We start from the raw sequence: 17,884 nt of genomic DNA, 5'->3' as shown, positions 1-17,884 counted from the left end.
GATATTTTCCTTTGACTTAGATCTGGGCTGTCATTACAGTACAATGCATGGTATGCAGAATACCCATTCATGTGTTGCACAGAAAAGTCAATGTGGAAACCCTCAGGAAATATAAACAATTTCTTCACAAGTACTCTGGTTCATTTTAAGAGAAAGGATATACCTACATCCCTTGCAATGCTATGAATATCTCAGCCCTAACTCCTATCAGTTTGAGAAGCTAGTTCAGTCTTCAAGTACAGAAATTATAAAGGTGAGCATTCAAAACAAGCTGTTCCTTACAATTCATAAATACCTGGTGCTGAGCTGCTGATGAAAAGTTTACCTGCTGTTAATGTTATAGGGCCAAGAGAAAGGAAGACATCCACTGGATTTTATTCTTATGTGTTATCAAAAATAGTCAACTGTAAGAGCCTTTTTCACAGTAAATAATGTATTTACCTAATTAGGCACCCTTCTCATGAATCACCAGTTAGGCAAAATGTGTCAAATATTCTCTACAAAGATGTTAAATCCATAAGTTGCAAGTTAGGCTCATTCTGATGCAGTTCTGTTACTAGTTGCCTGTGTCATACTGAGGTTTTTTCAGTTCTTTAGTGCTGGATAAGTGAAATTTTCCTTGGGCAGGGTGAGCATTTCTGGTATTAAAATGATTTGTATATTGTAAATTGACATTTCTTGCAGGTGAATAAACATTGTAATGCGAAATTTAATATTCAAGTACAAAAGCCATATACAGCAGTGTTTCCAAAAAAGAGATGAAAAAATAAACTGAGTTTGTGAAATGTTCTTAAACATTTTCAAGACTCTTAATTATGTTGCAGTAATTATGACTGCTACATAAATGAACACACCTAGCTCAGCAGATCAGAGACACATTTGCGGATCAGGTAGTAGCAGCTTGAACCTGGAAGTTCAAAGCAAAGTAAAAGTATAAAATTCTACAATGTCATTCAGTGTCTCACTGCACATAAAGAACAATATATTGGCATTCATGCTAACAGTAACTACTGTAATATTTCAGGTAAAATAGTATATGTCTCTAAGGGTTTATACACTCAATTAATTAGGGATCAAAATCAGGAATATGTTCTCAAATAATTTCTGCTTTTCCCTGTAAGATAATTTCAGAACTGTCAGTAATATAAATGAGTAACAGTAGCAATGCTATCTGGCACTAATTATAGCACTTACCCATACTGTGATAGTAAAGATTGCCTTCTGCAATGGTAATAGCTAACACTTTAATGGTGCCTTTCATCTCCAAAAATCCCCAAATACTCTACAAATTAGGAATCTGATCTTTCTGGGTATATGTAAATCCTTGATAAAGGAGCTCCGAGACAGAAGGACTATAGCTTTTTTATCATCTATATGTCTGATGATCCTGTAGTCTTTATCTAGAAGCCCACATTGATTTCTGGAGTTAAATTACTGAAACAGAAAAAATCATTGGGACATCAGGAATAAAACCAAGTGTGCAAACCACTTCTCCAAAACCTTGAATATTTATTTATTGACAAAAAATGTTCAAAACATTGTACTTTGCAATGGTATTTCTTTTTCCTTCCTCCATCTTTGTATTTCTTTCATAAATGTCATTTTCCTTTACCCAGTTACTCACATGTAAATATACAAAACTCCTTGTAGGAGAGGCATGTCTTAATACAAATATTTGTTGTACTTTTTACCAGTATTAATTGTACCATTACCACTCAAGGATAACTCCCATCCATTTATCTGAGACATTTAGAACTGGAAATTTGGTAAACAGAAGTTCTTCATTCATCATAGAAATGTGGTAACTCTTAGCCAGCCCAGAGGTTAGGAAAATATATAAATAAGCTATTCTAGCTGAGTTGCAGGAAACAGTCAAAAGGCTGCACAGTATTAGAGGAGCTGAGATGGAGATAGATAGGTGGCTTTAGAACCATGCCTCTGTAATGGACACCACTGAGAATGAGGCACCTTGGACCCTGGTGACCCACAAAAGTAGAATCCCGCTTCAGTCTCCACCCTCCAGCACCACAACCAAAAACAGATATGAAGCTTTAACAGCCATAGACACCCATGAGCAAGGTCTGCAAGGCGAAACTACCAGCAGCACACAGCAGATACCGTAAAAAGAAATGACAAGTCACTACAGTGGGTGACTCTCTGTTAAGGGGCACTGAGGTGCCCATCTGCAAACCTGACAGGGAGTCATGTGAGGTATGCTGCCTTCTGGGAGCTAAGATCCAAGAAATTGCTGAGAGGGTACCACAACTTGTCAAAAGCACAGACTACTATCCATTGCTACTCTTTCATGTGGGCACGAATGACACTACAAGCCAGAACGTGGGCAGAATCAAGGAAGATTATAAAGCCCTGGGCATGCAAGTGAAAAATACTGATGCCCATATTATCTTTTCCTCCATTATACCAGTTGGAGGAAAGGGGGCAGCCAGAAATAGACATATAATACATATCAAATCCTGGCTTTGTGGCTGGTGCTGTCTTGGGGGTTTTGGCTTTTATGACAATGGGACACTCTTTGATGACTATAACCTATTAGGGAGGGATGGAATCCACCTGTCTAGAAGAGGCAAGGGAATCTTTGGCAGCAGGCTGGCCAACTTGGTAAGGTGCGCTTTAAACTGAAGGAATCAGGGGGTGGGGTCCAAAGTGGCAATGCTCATACCATCGCATCCAACTGGGGAATAAGCCAGGCCCACAAGAGCAGTGACAAATGTTCCTTAGCTGCCTCCCAAGAGGAGAACCAGGTGGCCAGCCACCTCAAGGGTGTACATGGCTATATGTACCTCTTGTACCCCTTCTGGGAAACATGTATGCTCGATTAACTCACTGAAATACCTGTACACCAACACACACAGCATGGGGAATAAACAGGAAGAATTAGAGATCTGTGTGTGGTTGCAGGGCCATGATCTCATTGCAGTTACAGAGACGTGGTGGGATGGGTCACATGACTGGAATGCTGTCATGGATGGCTATGTACTTTTTAGGAAAGACAGGCCAGCAAGGCAAGGTGGTGGAGTTGCTCTTTATGTAAGAGAGCAACTGGAATGTGTCGAGATCTGTCTAGGGGTGGATGAAGAGTGACTTGAGAGCTTATGGGTAAGAATTAAGAGGCAGGCTAATACGGGTGACACTGTTGTGGGTGTTTACTACAGGCCACTTGATCAGGAAGAGGAAGTCAGTGAGACACTGACACTGACAGACAGCTGAAAGTAGCTTTATGATCACAGGCCTTGGTTCTCATGGGGGACTTCAACCACCATGGTGCCTGCTGGAAAGACAACGCAGCTAGGCACACACAGTCCAGGAGGTTCCTGCAGAGTATTGATGATAACTTTTTGGCACAGGTGGTGAAGGAGCCAATGAGGAGAGGTGTGCTGCTGGACCTTGTACTAACAAACAAAGAAGGACTGGTTGGGGACGTGAAGGTTGGGGGCAGCCTTGGCTGTAGTGACCCTGAGATGGTGGAGTTCAGGATCCTGTGTGGAGGAAGCAGGGCAATAAGTAGGATTACAACCCTGGACTTCAATAGAGCTAACTTTGGCCTCTTCAAGGACCTCCTTGGAGGAATCCCATGGGTTAGGGCTCTAGAAGGTAGGGACGTCCAAGAGAGCTGGTTAATATTCAAGCATCACTTCCTCCAAGTTCAACATTGATGCATCCCTATGAGTAAGAAATCAAACAAAGGGGGCAGGAGACCTGCATGGATGAGCAAGGACCTTCTGGCAAAATTCAAATGGAAGAAGGAAGTTTATGGAATGTGGAAAAAGGGACAGGCCACGTGGGAGGAATATGGGAACATTGTCAGAGTATGCAGGGATGTGGTGAGGAAGGCTAAGGTCCACTTGAAATTAAATCTGGCAAGGGATGTCAAGGACAACATGAAGGATTTCTTCAAGTACATCAGTAACAAAAGGAAGACTAGAGAAAATGTGGGTCCACTGCTGAACAAGGTGGGTGCCCTGGTGATGGAGGATACAGGAAAGGTGGAGTTACTGAATGCCTTCTTTGCTTCAGTCTTTACTGCTAAGGCCAGCCGTGAGGAATCCCAGACCTTGGAGGTAGGAGAGAAAGTCCGGAGAAAGGAAGACTTTCCCTTGGTCTAATGTGGTTACTAACAGTGACATCTGGGCAGGGTGCTGTGACTCAGATGCATGCTCTTATGAAAAGGTTGAGGGGCCTTCACTGGTCCCCAGAAGGGAGAACATCTATTTCCAGGCTCAGCTGTAATTCAATGGTAAGAATGCGAGTGCCTGTGTGAATGTTACATTTCTGCACAACTGGTCTTCATTCCAAACCTGGTTATTCACCTTGCTAGTGGAATAAAAGCTCATTTTTTATTTAGCATTTTTTAATATGGAAGAGATAAGACTTTACTACTGATTTATCTTTTTTAATGTTAAACTGTATTTTCTTCATCAACCAATGAGATTTCATATGGAGAAAGCAAATGTTCTCATTCATTGCAGATATGTTAACACATAAGTAGGGGCTCTGAAATTCTCAAAAATCTTGAAAGAAAAGCCAGAAGTGTGTTTCCAAATTTAGGCTTTAATCGGGGTGCTAGCACAGCTTTAGCACAGCACTGAGGTACATTTCTGAGATAGGTTTACTTTGATGGAATATAAGCACCTGCTTAAATTGAAACACATATTTAAATAAGCACCTGCTTAAGTGATTTGCTGAAACTGAGTTTCCACTGCTTTCTCTGGGAGAACCTTTCTGCCCTTCTCAGCAGCAAGCATCAATAAAGAGGCCTGATTACATTATAAAATGTCTAACAAATACTGTTTAATGCTGACTTTTTAGGTCATCACTGCTGGGAATAGCAAATAGCTTTTACTTTGCCAGGTGAGATTAACTTCTAAATAAGTGAGGCTGCAAAATACCCTACACAGCACCTGTGGACTGTTCTGCTCCTATGACTGGAGAGAAAAAAAGATAATGATGCTTTTTAAAAGCTTACAGTTTGAAATATGTTGCAATATCCTTTGTTTATTTTCTTTTGTTAAAAAAATTTAAAATCCCAACTAGAAAGATTATAGGTAAAATAATGTGCAATAATTTCTTCTCATAGCTCTGCTTTAAAATGAAATGCTGATTTTTTTTCTTTCTGTAGTTTTAAAATGTGCCAGCATGGATGTAAATGAAATGTACAAATAGAGGAAGACTGACCAGCTTCCTTGAGAGCAAGCTGTTGGTTTCCACTAAATACTTTCACTGTTAGGAACTTTGTAAAAAGAAAAAGAAAACCAGAGTAAAGCTTCTGAGATGTATTTCAAATGGGGAGAAAACAAGTAGGCTTTATTAGCAAAACCTGACTGCTGTCAGTACAAGTAAATTAAAGCTAAGTATTCAAGTTGAACGGTGCCTAATATGAGTGTGCTTTGCTCATCAGTGAATGTTACTCAATTATAATTATACAACAAATACTATGTAAAGTATTTTGCTCTGGCAGTCTTTATGCATCGTTTCAGCATTGGTACCACCTGCTAGTGGTGAGTTTTTTAGAAGATCTTGCTTTGAAATGAAAGGGGCATTGTGAAAGAGGCTGACAGTGGTCCAGTTGGTGGTTTGGGATATTCAGATGAGGTTCAGATCCTCTTTCTTTCATAGATTGCCTGTGCAGATATGCCCATTACTAGATTGTGCTGAAGTTTCCTTTTGACTAAAAGGAAGTTACTGTGCTTCCTTGAGTTACTGGGCTGTTATAATTCCGTAAACACAAAGTTGCTGTTCCAAAAACAGGGAAAGGGAAGCCTGATGGAGAAAAGAGGATAGAAAGGACTGTCTTTCTATGGGCTGAATACACACTAGAATTGAAAAGGTCTACTTAGGACAAATTCCTCTCTTTCCATTTCTAATCCATCCCTAGAAGAGTCTGTTCTACTGGGGAAAACAACAGCTCTGTGACTATTGTCAGCCCATTCAAACAGCCTTACCAAAGGTCAATGTTAAAGTTAGGATTTAATCAGGGTTTCTGTGCTAAAATGTATTTAGCTCTGTCATATGAAATTTTAGTTCATTGCAAAGGAATATGTTTAGTGCTTCCCTAAAAACTTCAATGACGTACACAAATATAAAAAAGTTGCAATCCTTGTAGTTTGAAAAATTCAGGTATGACCCAAATACATCCAAGTAGGGCAGGAACAAGAAGGCAGAGAAAAATACTTACAAATATATATCCCCAAATCTCAATTTGAAATAAAAAAAAAAAAAATTGGGGGTAACTCAGGTGAAAATTTTGCTTGGAAATAGTACAGATCTTCTATTTAACACATTACTCAGTCTTATACCAGAGCACCCATTGTAAAATTAATCATGTGGAATAAAACTAAACTAGAACCCCAGGAATTATACTTCTCCAGTTTGTAAAATATCAAATATCAGAGTTTGTAAATTACCCAGAGAGAATAATCAGTGCAAACAGTAGAAGGAAGCCTGGAAGCCATTATGCATTTCATGGCAACTGGCATTTCAACTAATTATTTTTACAGTACACTGTTAAAAAGTTTTTATACTAAGAGACTATATTTGTTCAATGTTATATTTGTTCAGTTTACACAAAGGCAAACCATATTATTTTTTTTTGTATTGTTGATCCATTGGAGGCATGTAGACTTCATTTAGATTTTAACTTCCCTTCCTGCCCCCTAATCAGCTCTGGTACACCACAAGGTATTAAAGTTTCTCCAGAGATCAGTTTCCATTTGCTGACTAGTTGGGAAAAAATTGGGTTAATTATTTTTGTTCTGTTCAGTAGATGTTTTGATGGATTCTGCTACATGCTTTGTTGAGCCACTCTATCCATGTAATGATGGGAAAGAACAGAATTAGTAGAGAGCTACTTATGCTCCTCTTCAGTTCCAAACTAGGGGATTGATCTCTCTTTCACAAGTACCTGATTCTCCAGATGTGGTTTATGCAACAAGTACTTATATAAGTTGAATATCTTTTTTGACCTTTTTTATCATGTTGTATTACCAGAAAAACAATAGAATTAGGAGAGTTTTGTGAGCAGGGCGCATAAGTGCCTGAACTCATAATCAAGATTGAGAAAGTAGATGTCTGCACTTTCAATTGTATGATTAGAAACCAAAATTGCAGTTTTTGTGGGTAGAAAAAGAGATTATTATTTTCATGTTCTTGACTCTTGCTACATTTTAGCATAATTTCAAAATGGGATCAAAATGTGTAGGTCAAAAAAAGAGAAAAAAACCTCATCTGTTTCTTTGAATCCCTTATTAAAACATGCAAATGTGCAGAAAAATGGCCTTCTGATCATCTGAATGTTTTCTCATTGATGTTAGCACTTTCTAACTCTACACTCATATTTACAGCTTTGCAAGATTTTTGAAGAACCTCATTAATGGCTTTACAAGCATGACAATGCATGACTTTGCCTTCTGGAGAATGTGGTAAGAAAATTATCATTTGCAATAGGAGAAATATGGGGACTTCTCCAGCCAAAGATTTCAGCAGCCATGTCCATCTGTGTCATAGATTTATCTTGCTCAGATCATTGCTTATTAACATGGTGCTGTGAATAGCTGCAGGTCTGGATAACTCCCTGTGCAGAAGTTTCCAGCATTTCCAGAGGTTTTGCTGAAGTCTTCTATGGTATGCATTTCAGATTGTGTATGTAATGTGGTTACAATACAGATGTTTTAATGTATTACATGTTTCCAGTCAGGTATTAAGTCTCTGACATGGAACAATACTCTGTGTTTCAGCAAAGGAAAAATAAATTATAATGTATTAATTTATGACCTAAATCACAAGATCTGGCAACTTGTATGACTGTCATACCAGTGCTGTTACCTCTCATAAAGTTGCCCAATTCTAGCAAAATCCCAGCTGCAGTGAATATTTGTGTTGAGTACACTTTGATTTCTCCACTGTCTTACATTCTGAAAGATCAAAATGCCTTCCTTTTTTTCTTTTTTTTAATCTGCCTGTGTTCATCAAAATGGGCTGGTGAAAGGCAGTCTGATGAACGGGTTGGTTTCGGAGGTTGTCTTGTGGTGCAGAATCTAATATCCAGGATTGCTTTTGTTTGTTTGTTTACAGCAGTGAAATCTCAAGGCCACAGACTGCAAAAGAAAAAGGTTTTTTTGTAAGCCAGTTATAACTTCCTGCAGCAATGTCTTTCTCTCTGTGCGGGTGCCCAGAAAAATATAAATGCCTCAGCAGGGTGCTAACTTTGAAGCCTAACAAATAATTATTAAATTGTCCAATCACAGTACTGTTACTTTTCCTGCTGTCTTTTATCTGATACTTGGCTTGTGAAATATCTTGGGCAAGGACTGTTACAGGGCTGTCCTGTATGCAGTAACCCTTGATCATAGGATATACTGCAGTAGAAGTGTGAAAAGTGTGAACACTGCAATAATAAAGAGAAAGGGTGTCCTGGTTTCAGCTGGGATAGAGTTAATTTTCTTCCTAGTAGCAGGCATAGTGCTCTGTTTTGGATTTAGTAGGAGAAGAATGTTGATAACACGCTGATGTTTTAGTTGTTGCTGAGTACTGCTTATGCTAGTCAAGGACTTTTTCAGCTTCCCATGCTCTGCCAGGTACACAAGAAGCTGGGAGGGGGCACAGCCAGAATAGTTGATCCAAACTGACCAAAGGGCTATTCCATACCATATGACGTCACGCTCGGTATGTAAACTGTGGGGGGTTGGCCGGGGAGCAGTGATCGCTGCTCGGGAACTGTCTGGGTATCGGTCGGCGGGGTAGGGGGAGTGAGTGAGCGGCTGCGTGGTGCTTAGTTGCTGGCTGGGGCTAAACCACGACAAAGGGAGACAAGGGGTTAAGGGTAGTATTTTTTTTTTCACTTAGCTGTTATGAGGTATCTAGTCATCCACTCTCCCTCTATAACGTAAAAGAGAGTAGTTCTTGTCTTACTACAGACTATAGACCAAACCAAGACAGTTAACACAGATTGGACCCTATTGTTAATAAGGCTAGAGGTAAATGAGATAAAGTGTACCCAAATGTGAGTTTCAAAGCTTCTGTTTGTAGGTTTTGTTTTAAAAGGATCACTGCATTAGAAATGCCGGTGTAGCTTATCAGTGGTAGCTCATGACAGTGCCTGAAAAGTGAGGAGCTGAAATTGCTAAAGCTCGTGGGATCCATTTTTGTTTCTGTATGTTACTCTAGTAAGCAGTAACAGGCAATTACCTCTGTGTTAGAACTTTGAAAAATGCAGATTAAAAGTAAGAGGATGAGGTTAAAATGCAGAAGGATCTTGTGTTCAACTAAAGGAATAATGTAATCCTCGTAAGTTCGGTGATAACAGAAAACATCAGGCTAGTCATTTCCTTTTACATTTTATAAATAGCTGTTACAGGAAAACAAACTCTATAAGACCATTTGTTTATGTATTTCTGTAGTCTGCCTCTTCTAATTTTCCTTTAAGAAAATACAAATTGAGGACCTTACGTATCTTGCAAATGAACTTCTAAGTCAGAATCAGATTGCTCTATGCAGAAAAGCTACTAGCAATAGAGAAAAAAACCCACTCATCTGTCCAGTATTTATGCAGCTGTATTTATAATTTCCTGAGTTGTATTGTGTGTATGTTACAATTCATTTCTTATCCAGAATATATTATAAATCACTGTGGTGAAGACTGCAACTCTCAATTTGTCATGGAAATTAATAAACTATTTAATTCAGAGCATTTATAGTTCATTCACATAAGCACCCTATATGTTAGATCACTTTCCATTGCTGTTAGTATATATAACATCTGTTTCCTTTCTGCCTTTCTCTCTCTTTCTGTTTCTCTTCCATTCACTTTTTTTATGGGGACAGGTAAGGAGTTTAAAGTATTCATGATATATGAGAACAACTCAATGGCACTTCAGATACAAGAGCACTCTACATTTGTAGATCTTGTCTCAGAGTTCTGACTCCTGCATTACCAAAAGTTCTTACTGCAAAGAGTTCAGGATAAAATCCAAACTTGTCTTCATCTCTTCTGCCCACTAAATGTATATACTTTTCATATAAGGATAAAATTCTTAACTGATTTACTTCCTTGTGGAGGTAAGAATCAAAACTCCACAATTACTGCAGGAAATAATAGGAAATTGATATTTCAGACTGCTTTCTTAGTCACAAATGCTCATTTCAAATATTCATGAGTCTGAGGCAGATAAATTGCTCGGCTATCTTGTAAAATATGTCTCTGACCTTTCCTTTATGTATCATGCAACAAACATTTACTGTCACTTTGTGACCTAGGCAAAATTATTCATTTCCACTTGAACCAGCTGTTTCAAACTATTTTTAAACATTGCATTTACCAAAGGAATTTCAACATTTTATTTTTTACTTTTTTAAAAAAATGTGTCACAGTGATTTTGACACTGATAACTTTTCCTTTGATGGCTTGGATTTTCTTCATTTGAATGAAAGACAAGTATTTTGAGAAGCATAAAAGTCCTTGACTCTAACTTTGTAAGCCCTGGGAAGCATGAGTGCTGGTTGCCTCTTTCCAATTGTTTGTTCTTTGCTATTTTTTTCTGCACTGTTTTGGCTGGAACTTCTGTGCTTTGCTGAACCTCTGTCCCTCTTGGGACTCAAGCTCACACGAAATTGTGGTTGCAATGCTTTTAGGTAAGAGCATGAATCAGTGTCTGAAACTCTCATGTTCAACTCTGAGGAATCCAGTATGAATACTGTGATTCATGTTACAGCACATGCCAAATAAAAATGAGATGCCTGTCATGATGCTGTATTAACATCTTGTGACATTGTGCTGCTCTGAAATAAAGCAAGCCACCTGTGTCCCTGTCCAGTTCTCATACGAACATATGTTCTAATGAACTTATCACTGCAGCACTGCAAAAAGTGGATATCTCCCCTTGTGGCTTTCAAAAATAATTCCATCTTTCTTACAGGAAGATCCTTTTGAGAAAAAAGAAGGTAGCTCTTTTTTTTCCTTCACATAACCAGTTCAGCAGCAGTTCACTCCTAAACTGAAGCACAATTTTATCTATCTCCCATCAGGCTTCCCTTTCCCTGTTTTTGGTACAGCAACTTGGTATTTTTTTATATCATTCAGTCCCATGTTTTACCAGAATACGTTTCCTTTCATTTTTTAATAAAGGTCAAGGCCAGTGTGCCTCTGGATTGCATGCTAAAGCCTCAGAAAGTAAGCGTGACAATGCAGTGTGCCTGAGTCTGATCAATCTGACCTGCGCAATGGCGTGTGCTTACTCCCTTCATGCCTGAGAACTGGCAACTCTGATGTCCTAAAGACAGCCATTTGAGTGTCACCATTGTTTACTTTTATCATTTTGTCAACTCTGCTTCTCTTTTGTGCTTGAGTTTACAAACAAGTCCCAAATTGTCAGAAGAAAATCCCTTGTACAGGAAGTAGATTATTTTCACATCCGGGAGATATTATTAACATAAAATCATGTAAAGCTGGAAAACTAATGAAAGATTGAAATATAGTTAAAAACAAAGTATTCTTTGCTTTCTTTGATGATAAATATTTTAAGAGGAATTTCAAACCAGAGGAGTTTTAGGTGTATCGTTGCTTTCTGCAAACCAGATCCCATCACAAGTAGAACATTTGCTCCAAAAGTCTTGGTTCTTGGGAGAGTACATCAGTTCTTTCACTCTCTACTAATCAAAAAGAAATAAAAATAAAGGCAATGTACCCTTAGGGAGGTGATCTACTATTAAAGTCTTGAAAGAAATTTTAATCATAAAAGCAAGAAGCAGCTTCTGTTTGCTCTGTTACTATTATGAAATGGTTTATGGCCAATGTACTTGAAGGCCCATATCAGTCATTAACAACCTATCTCTCAAACTAAACAGTTCTGCATATGTAAGATCTGTCTGGGAAGACCAAATAACAGCTTGAAATTAATGAACTAGCTTCTGGTGGTGAACTTACCATACCTTTAATAACATCTAAGCAAGACTGCATGCCAAAAAGTGAAAAGGTGTATCTCACCACTTCCTGTTTTCAAGATTTTTGCCAGGAGAACCACCCCTGGAACATGAGAGAAGTATTCCCATGTCCCCAGCCCTAAAAGACAACTAAGACTAGATGACATTTTGCTGCATCTGCTGACCTGTTGCTTGAAAAGGTTTGCATTCTTGGATTCAAGGATGTTTCTGATGGCAAGGTGTCATCTGCAAGACACACACATTTTACCAACACTGTGTTTGTAATGCAGTTGATTGGACTTTCAATTTATTGTACAAATGGACAGAACTGGACACTCATAAACAGCTTCCCTTTTGGCTTCAGTTACCTGGAAATAGATTTATTTGCTGAAAAATACTATATAGCTCCATTAATGAAGCCTTAATGTTCCCACGTTCTGCTACTCATTTTAGCTGCACAAATCTTGTAATACGTGCAGTAAATTTGTTGAGTTAAATCTCTTGAGGACTTGGTTTGACCAGAATATTAGGCTTAAGGACATCCTATACCTAAGGCTGGAGCACAAATAGCCATGTTGCTGCCCTAGGAAAAAAGATGACTTGTGTCTTCCTCCAACAAGGGTGGTTTGCACTTCCAGCTGTTCTCTGACCCACAGGCAGTTTGGAGCACACGCAGAAGGAGCTGCTCATGGATTCATGGTCCTGGCAGTGACAAGTGGACTGTTCTTGGCCACCATTTTTTCTCAGAGACTTGTCTGAGCACTTGAAAGTGCAATGCAGCAAGTGAATGAGCAATGCAGCTCAAAATGATAGAAAAGGCAGCCAGGAGCAGGCTGTCACCCTCAGAATAATTTATCTAGCCTAAAGTCTGCTGCCAGAAGGCCATCTGAAGAAAAATGGCATGCAAAAGCAGGTGGAGGGCCAGGTAAGTAGACCTAGTTGACCTCCTATTACCTCATATAACTCATATAACCTAAGATATATAGGCTGAGTGTGCTCAGTGTTAGAGTGGGTGCTCATTTTCTGGCCAGCACAGAACTTATTTCTAGAGCATGTTTCCAAGTGTTCCCTTCAGTTCATGTTTAATTCTTTAAGGACAGCTAAGAAATAAAATTTAAAATTATCTCTGTCTTCCACAGAAAATTTTGATATTTCCACATTTGTTTTCATAAAAAATCAAGCTGAAATACAGAAATACCAAAGTTTCTTGTGAAATAAAAGGTTTTGTACATCTTTTGAATTGATAAAGTTGATGATATGTCCCCTTTTCCCATAATATTAAGCTATCTGAGTTGCTGTGTTAATCTGACTGGAAGTCCTTCTTCAGGGGGATATAGACATGGGATCAGAAATAGAGATATTCCCCAGAGGCATTGTGGTTACGTAGGCCAATAAAGAGTCTGAAGGTAGACTGACCCCAAAAAAAACATTGTTTCCTTTTCCTGATAGAGACATGATCAGTTTGCAAATTTTGCTGGAAACGTTACCTTGTGAAGGCCTACATTTTCCATGAAATCATCATTGTTATGCAAAACTGCCCATTACTTATATTTATAACATATATCAGTTCTGACTTGAAGAAGTAATCATTTATATATGATCATCTTACTACCTTGTTCATAGGTCTACAGGTGTATATCCATGTAGTGTGCTACGTGCTGCTTTAAGAGTGCACAAATAGGCTGCAAACATGTTTGAAAATGAGGTACAAAGTTGGATGTCGATAAGAGATGATGCACAAGGACAAATTAACTAACTGCAAGTTCAAAAGAAGTTTTCAATAAGCCCCAGTGCATAATAGGTGTGGTAATAAGAAGCAAGACAGTCTCTATATTCATTCACCTCATTACTATAAATGACAGTTTATAGTAATGGACTTTTTTTTTTGACAGACAGTTTTCCAGGTGTCCTCATATTATTCTTATAGCCTCATAAAAGGGAAAAACGTGGTAGTCATCACTAACTAGCCACTATCTAATATTAATGTAAAACTAGGTTTGTTCTAGATCAGTCCCACTTGATGTTAAGCAGCTGTGTAAGCGCTTTGAAACTTAGGGCTCATAAAAGGATTTTTACTAGTGATTTGGCAGTAGAAAGAGTCTTAAGGTCATTATCTTGACAACTAATCATACATTCTCTGCAATACTTGGTGATTGTTGCTTATGCCATTGCCTTAAATAACAATTATATGTGTACATAAATACATACACACACAACCAAGGGGTTAATCTTCCAGGCTGGGAAAGTGTTTAAATTCCCTGACTGCAAAATGTCATTTTCAATAAGGTATGTAACAACTGTCTTTAAATGAATGAGCCCATTGCTGGATATCAGAATCCAAATGGAAATGCTATTTAGTAGTTAGAATAAAATGGTCTGTATGGTGAGGAATAGATTACGCTGCCTCACAGTGACTGAGCAGAGATAATAGGAGATGATATGAATGTGGAAATAGTAATTTGCAACGTGCCTTGTAACACTTGTAGCATGTGTCTGAACAGTCAGAACACAGTAGAATGGTTCCACCTTTCCTTGTTTAATAAAAGATGTGCTCCAGTCTGAGCCTGACTGAGCCTTGTGCAACTCTAAGTTTACTGACTCTTCTGCTCTACTGTTCTATTTAGGTCAGGTTACTTAAACAGTTGCATTAAACAGTGTCAGATTTCTTGTGAACAGAGAGCATGCATCTTTAGCCAAATTTCTGAAAATAGTAATTGTGGCCTCAGATTTGTGACATCCTCTGCACTGTTTCATTTGACTGTCAGAAATAAAATTCTTTGAAATCTGGGACTTTTAAAAGAAAATATTCACCAGTATATTTGAAGGCATGATTCATAGGGTTGGAAGACAGAGATCTAAGTTAGTTGACAAAAATATAAGTGAATAAAGGAGGTTTATCTGTCTTTGTCAATGCTACAACATTAACAAACTCAACAGCTTCCCTGGGGATACCCAGTCTGTTTGGGACTGAGTAGTTGTGTGAAGCTGAAGATTTTTCACAGTGTTGCTAAACACATAACAAAGAAAGCCACTCTGACTGCCAAGCTTCTGTCTCCAGACATTTTTTCTCAACAGATGATGGCCTGAGCAGCCAGCTGGACTTAAAGCTAGATCCAGATTTTCAAAATTCAAGAGCTGTGAGTCTGAGGATTAGTTATGGCATGTTATTGAAATAGCTTTATTGATGAGGTGATGCTCCAGATGCATCAGAAACTGATTCCATCTTGTCTTTTGTCCAAACAAAAAGAATCACTGGAGAAATTGAACACATGGAATTATGACAATGATTCCATCAGTACCAAGGTGGTGCCAGAAGCTCTTTCACAAAAAAAGTAAGAGAAAAAACCATGACAGAGAGCTCTCTGCCAACTGTGGTAGCCTGCATACTTCTCTGACCTGCCTAAGGAGAGGGACACTTGAGTTGTGGTGCTTAACTGTCAGTGGTTCTTTCCTGAATTTTGGATTTTTTTTTTTTTTAATGTTGCTTACAAGCTCTTTTGCTACCGCTTGAATTTGAGTTGTCTTTGGAAAACAACAGGGAAACAAGGTACCAAATACCTTTCCCAATATGGATTCATCCTGTTTTCTGGGTGTTAGGTACTAGAAGGATATTCAGCTCAGTTTTATCTCTCTTAAAAATAACATTTCCACTCACCATATATGTCAGAATGTTGTCTTTAATAAACTGGATTCAGTATTGTCTAATTCTGTGCTACTTCACACCAATGCCAAGGGAAAGCATAATGCCACCAGATCAGAACAATAGTTTTTCTCATATACATTTACACTCACATTGTAGGAGATTAAATAACATATTGAGGGCCTTAGTGCAAATTTCTTTCTAATCTTCTTATACTTTCTCAGGAATGAGCTATATTTAAAGCTGCATTAAATCTTAATTTTGTCTGGCCTTTTCCTTCTGTCATTATTTTCCATCTGTTTTTAGTTAATCTTTGCATGGTTCTTTGGAAGAGCAAGCACCAAGTCTTGTTTTTTCTTTCCTTCTATGTGACGGGAAAAAACCTGACAGCCCTATACATAAAGATGAATGAATGACTTATAAATAATTCAAGCAATGACTGCTGCTATTTTATCATTCAGTTATATCCTTTTCAGTGACTAATATGGAATTGCAGGGAGCTCTGTACATAAAAAGAGCCATGTACCTTGATCTTCTTTAAGCAGCAGAGGATCTAACTGCTAAGTATATGTGCATGCAGATACAAAGAATTACGTAAAGACATAGAATATGCCCTAGGTGACTTGCCTAGCCTTATTGGCTTGTTATTTCTTTCAGGTAGGCTAGATGTCAGTGAACAGTGCTGTGGGACAGCAAACCCACTATCATTCAGATAGCTCATCAATCCCACTGACCAACTACACCTGGCAACTCATTCTACAGGTGAGCAAACTGAGATATCAGGATGACATTAGTAGGGAAAAATGCTTAGTATCGCTGAGTGTTGGGCACTTCTGTTCATTTGGCTCAAGATTTTTTATGAGGGACGAGCAAGGATGAGAGGCTACGTTTGAAAATTGGATTAGCACTTGCCCTAAGATTTTCTGTGCTATCATCTCTTCCTCTCTCCTTAAATAGGCAAACTATGTCTGAGATGCATTTTGGGGGGAACCTTAAAAAATCCACATTGTGTTCTTAGTAGTAAGTGTCACCAAGCTTTCTCCCATAGGAGTAAATATTAGTTACTGAACATGAACAATGTCAAAGGAATTTTCATTGTGATTAATGGTGTGACAGTAAATAACAAAAGAAGCATTAATAGTTTGCTGCCTGTTATCAGAGATTATTTTCTTTGTACAGAATGGTAATTTGTCAGGGAACAACCTGGGCAGCACTTAACAACAAAGCTCCAGAAAACATGTTCACATGATAAGCCAACTGCAATATGATGGGCTTTTTCTAGTGGGTCAGACTCTAGCACTTTGCCGGGCAGCATGCAGAGGAGGAAGGTTTCTTATGAGTCTCTGATGAAGCAATATGTCACATGCTGCCTCAAAATCGGATCTGGGAGTCAGTCACACCATAGCCATCATCACTAATGATTTTGAAAGATCCAACAAGCAAATCTCAAACAAGAGTGAAAGTTCATGAGCTGCCATGCCTCTGCAGCTAACACTTACTTTCTGAGGACAGGCTCTGCAAGCTATTTTAGCTATAGCCTGTCAACTGGATACAGAGAAAGAAGAAGGGACATTTTATACTTCAACTTTGAAGAAGGTTAAACATGGCTTTTTTTCCTTTTCTGGTGTCCATGTCCTGATAAAATCTTGTAATATACTGTCTAGTCTTTTTTTTTTTTTTGTCTTTTCCAGTAAATTCTGTTACTTTTTTTATTTTCATCTGGCATGACAAAAGGATCATTTCAAGTTCCATGGCTGAAAACAAGTCACTCCTCTGTTGCAGGTGTCATTGTTCACTGCAACATTAGTAGACCCTCATCCTAATGCATTTCCTCGCAGTACCCAAAGAATAGGAAAATGCAGGTCAACTGAACAGCATAGGCTCTTTTAGGAACTGTACAGTACTGGCCTGTAGAGATAGCATTACTCAGCATTACCCAGGAAATTTCATGGACCTGTCACAAGAGAGGCTATGAACCACAAAGGTCACAAATTACTTTGTAACACCAGCTAATCCTGGAAAATATAGGGGAGGGAGGTTGCAGTTCCCTTAGTCTCCTCCACTGTCTGCAAGTTAACTGTACTGCAGGAAGAGTGGAGTATGAGACACTCCCATTTCTTCCCTTATTCCAGTTTATTTTATCAGGTATAACATATAACCAGGAGTTATATAGCATATAACCAGGGGATATAACCAGGCTCACTTGAGAGGAGCCCAAGGGTGGCATGGCAATGTTGGGGGTGAAATCGATAGCCCAGCTCAAGTGCCTCTACACCAATGCATGCAGCATGGGCAACAAACAGGAGGAGCTGG

Source organism: Pelecanus crispus, chromosome 6 (genome assembly GCF_030463565.1).
Source record: "Pelecanus crispus isolate bPelCri1 chromosome 6, bPelCri1.pri, whole genome shotgun sequence".
In the NCBI taxonomy this organism is placed as follows: domain Eukaryota; kingdom Metazoa; phylum Chordata; class Aves; order Pelecaniformes; family Pelecanidae; genus Pelecanus; species Pelecanus crispus.
Note: the sequence above shows the minus strand (reverse complement) of the source record.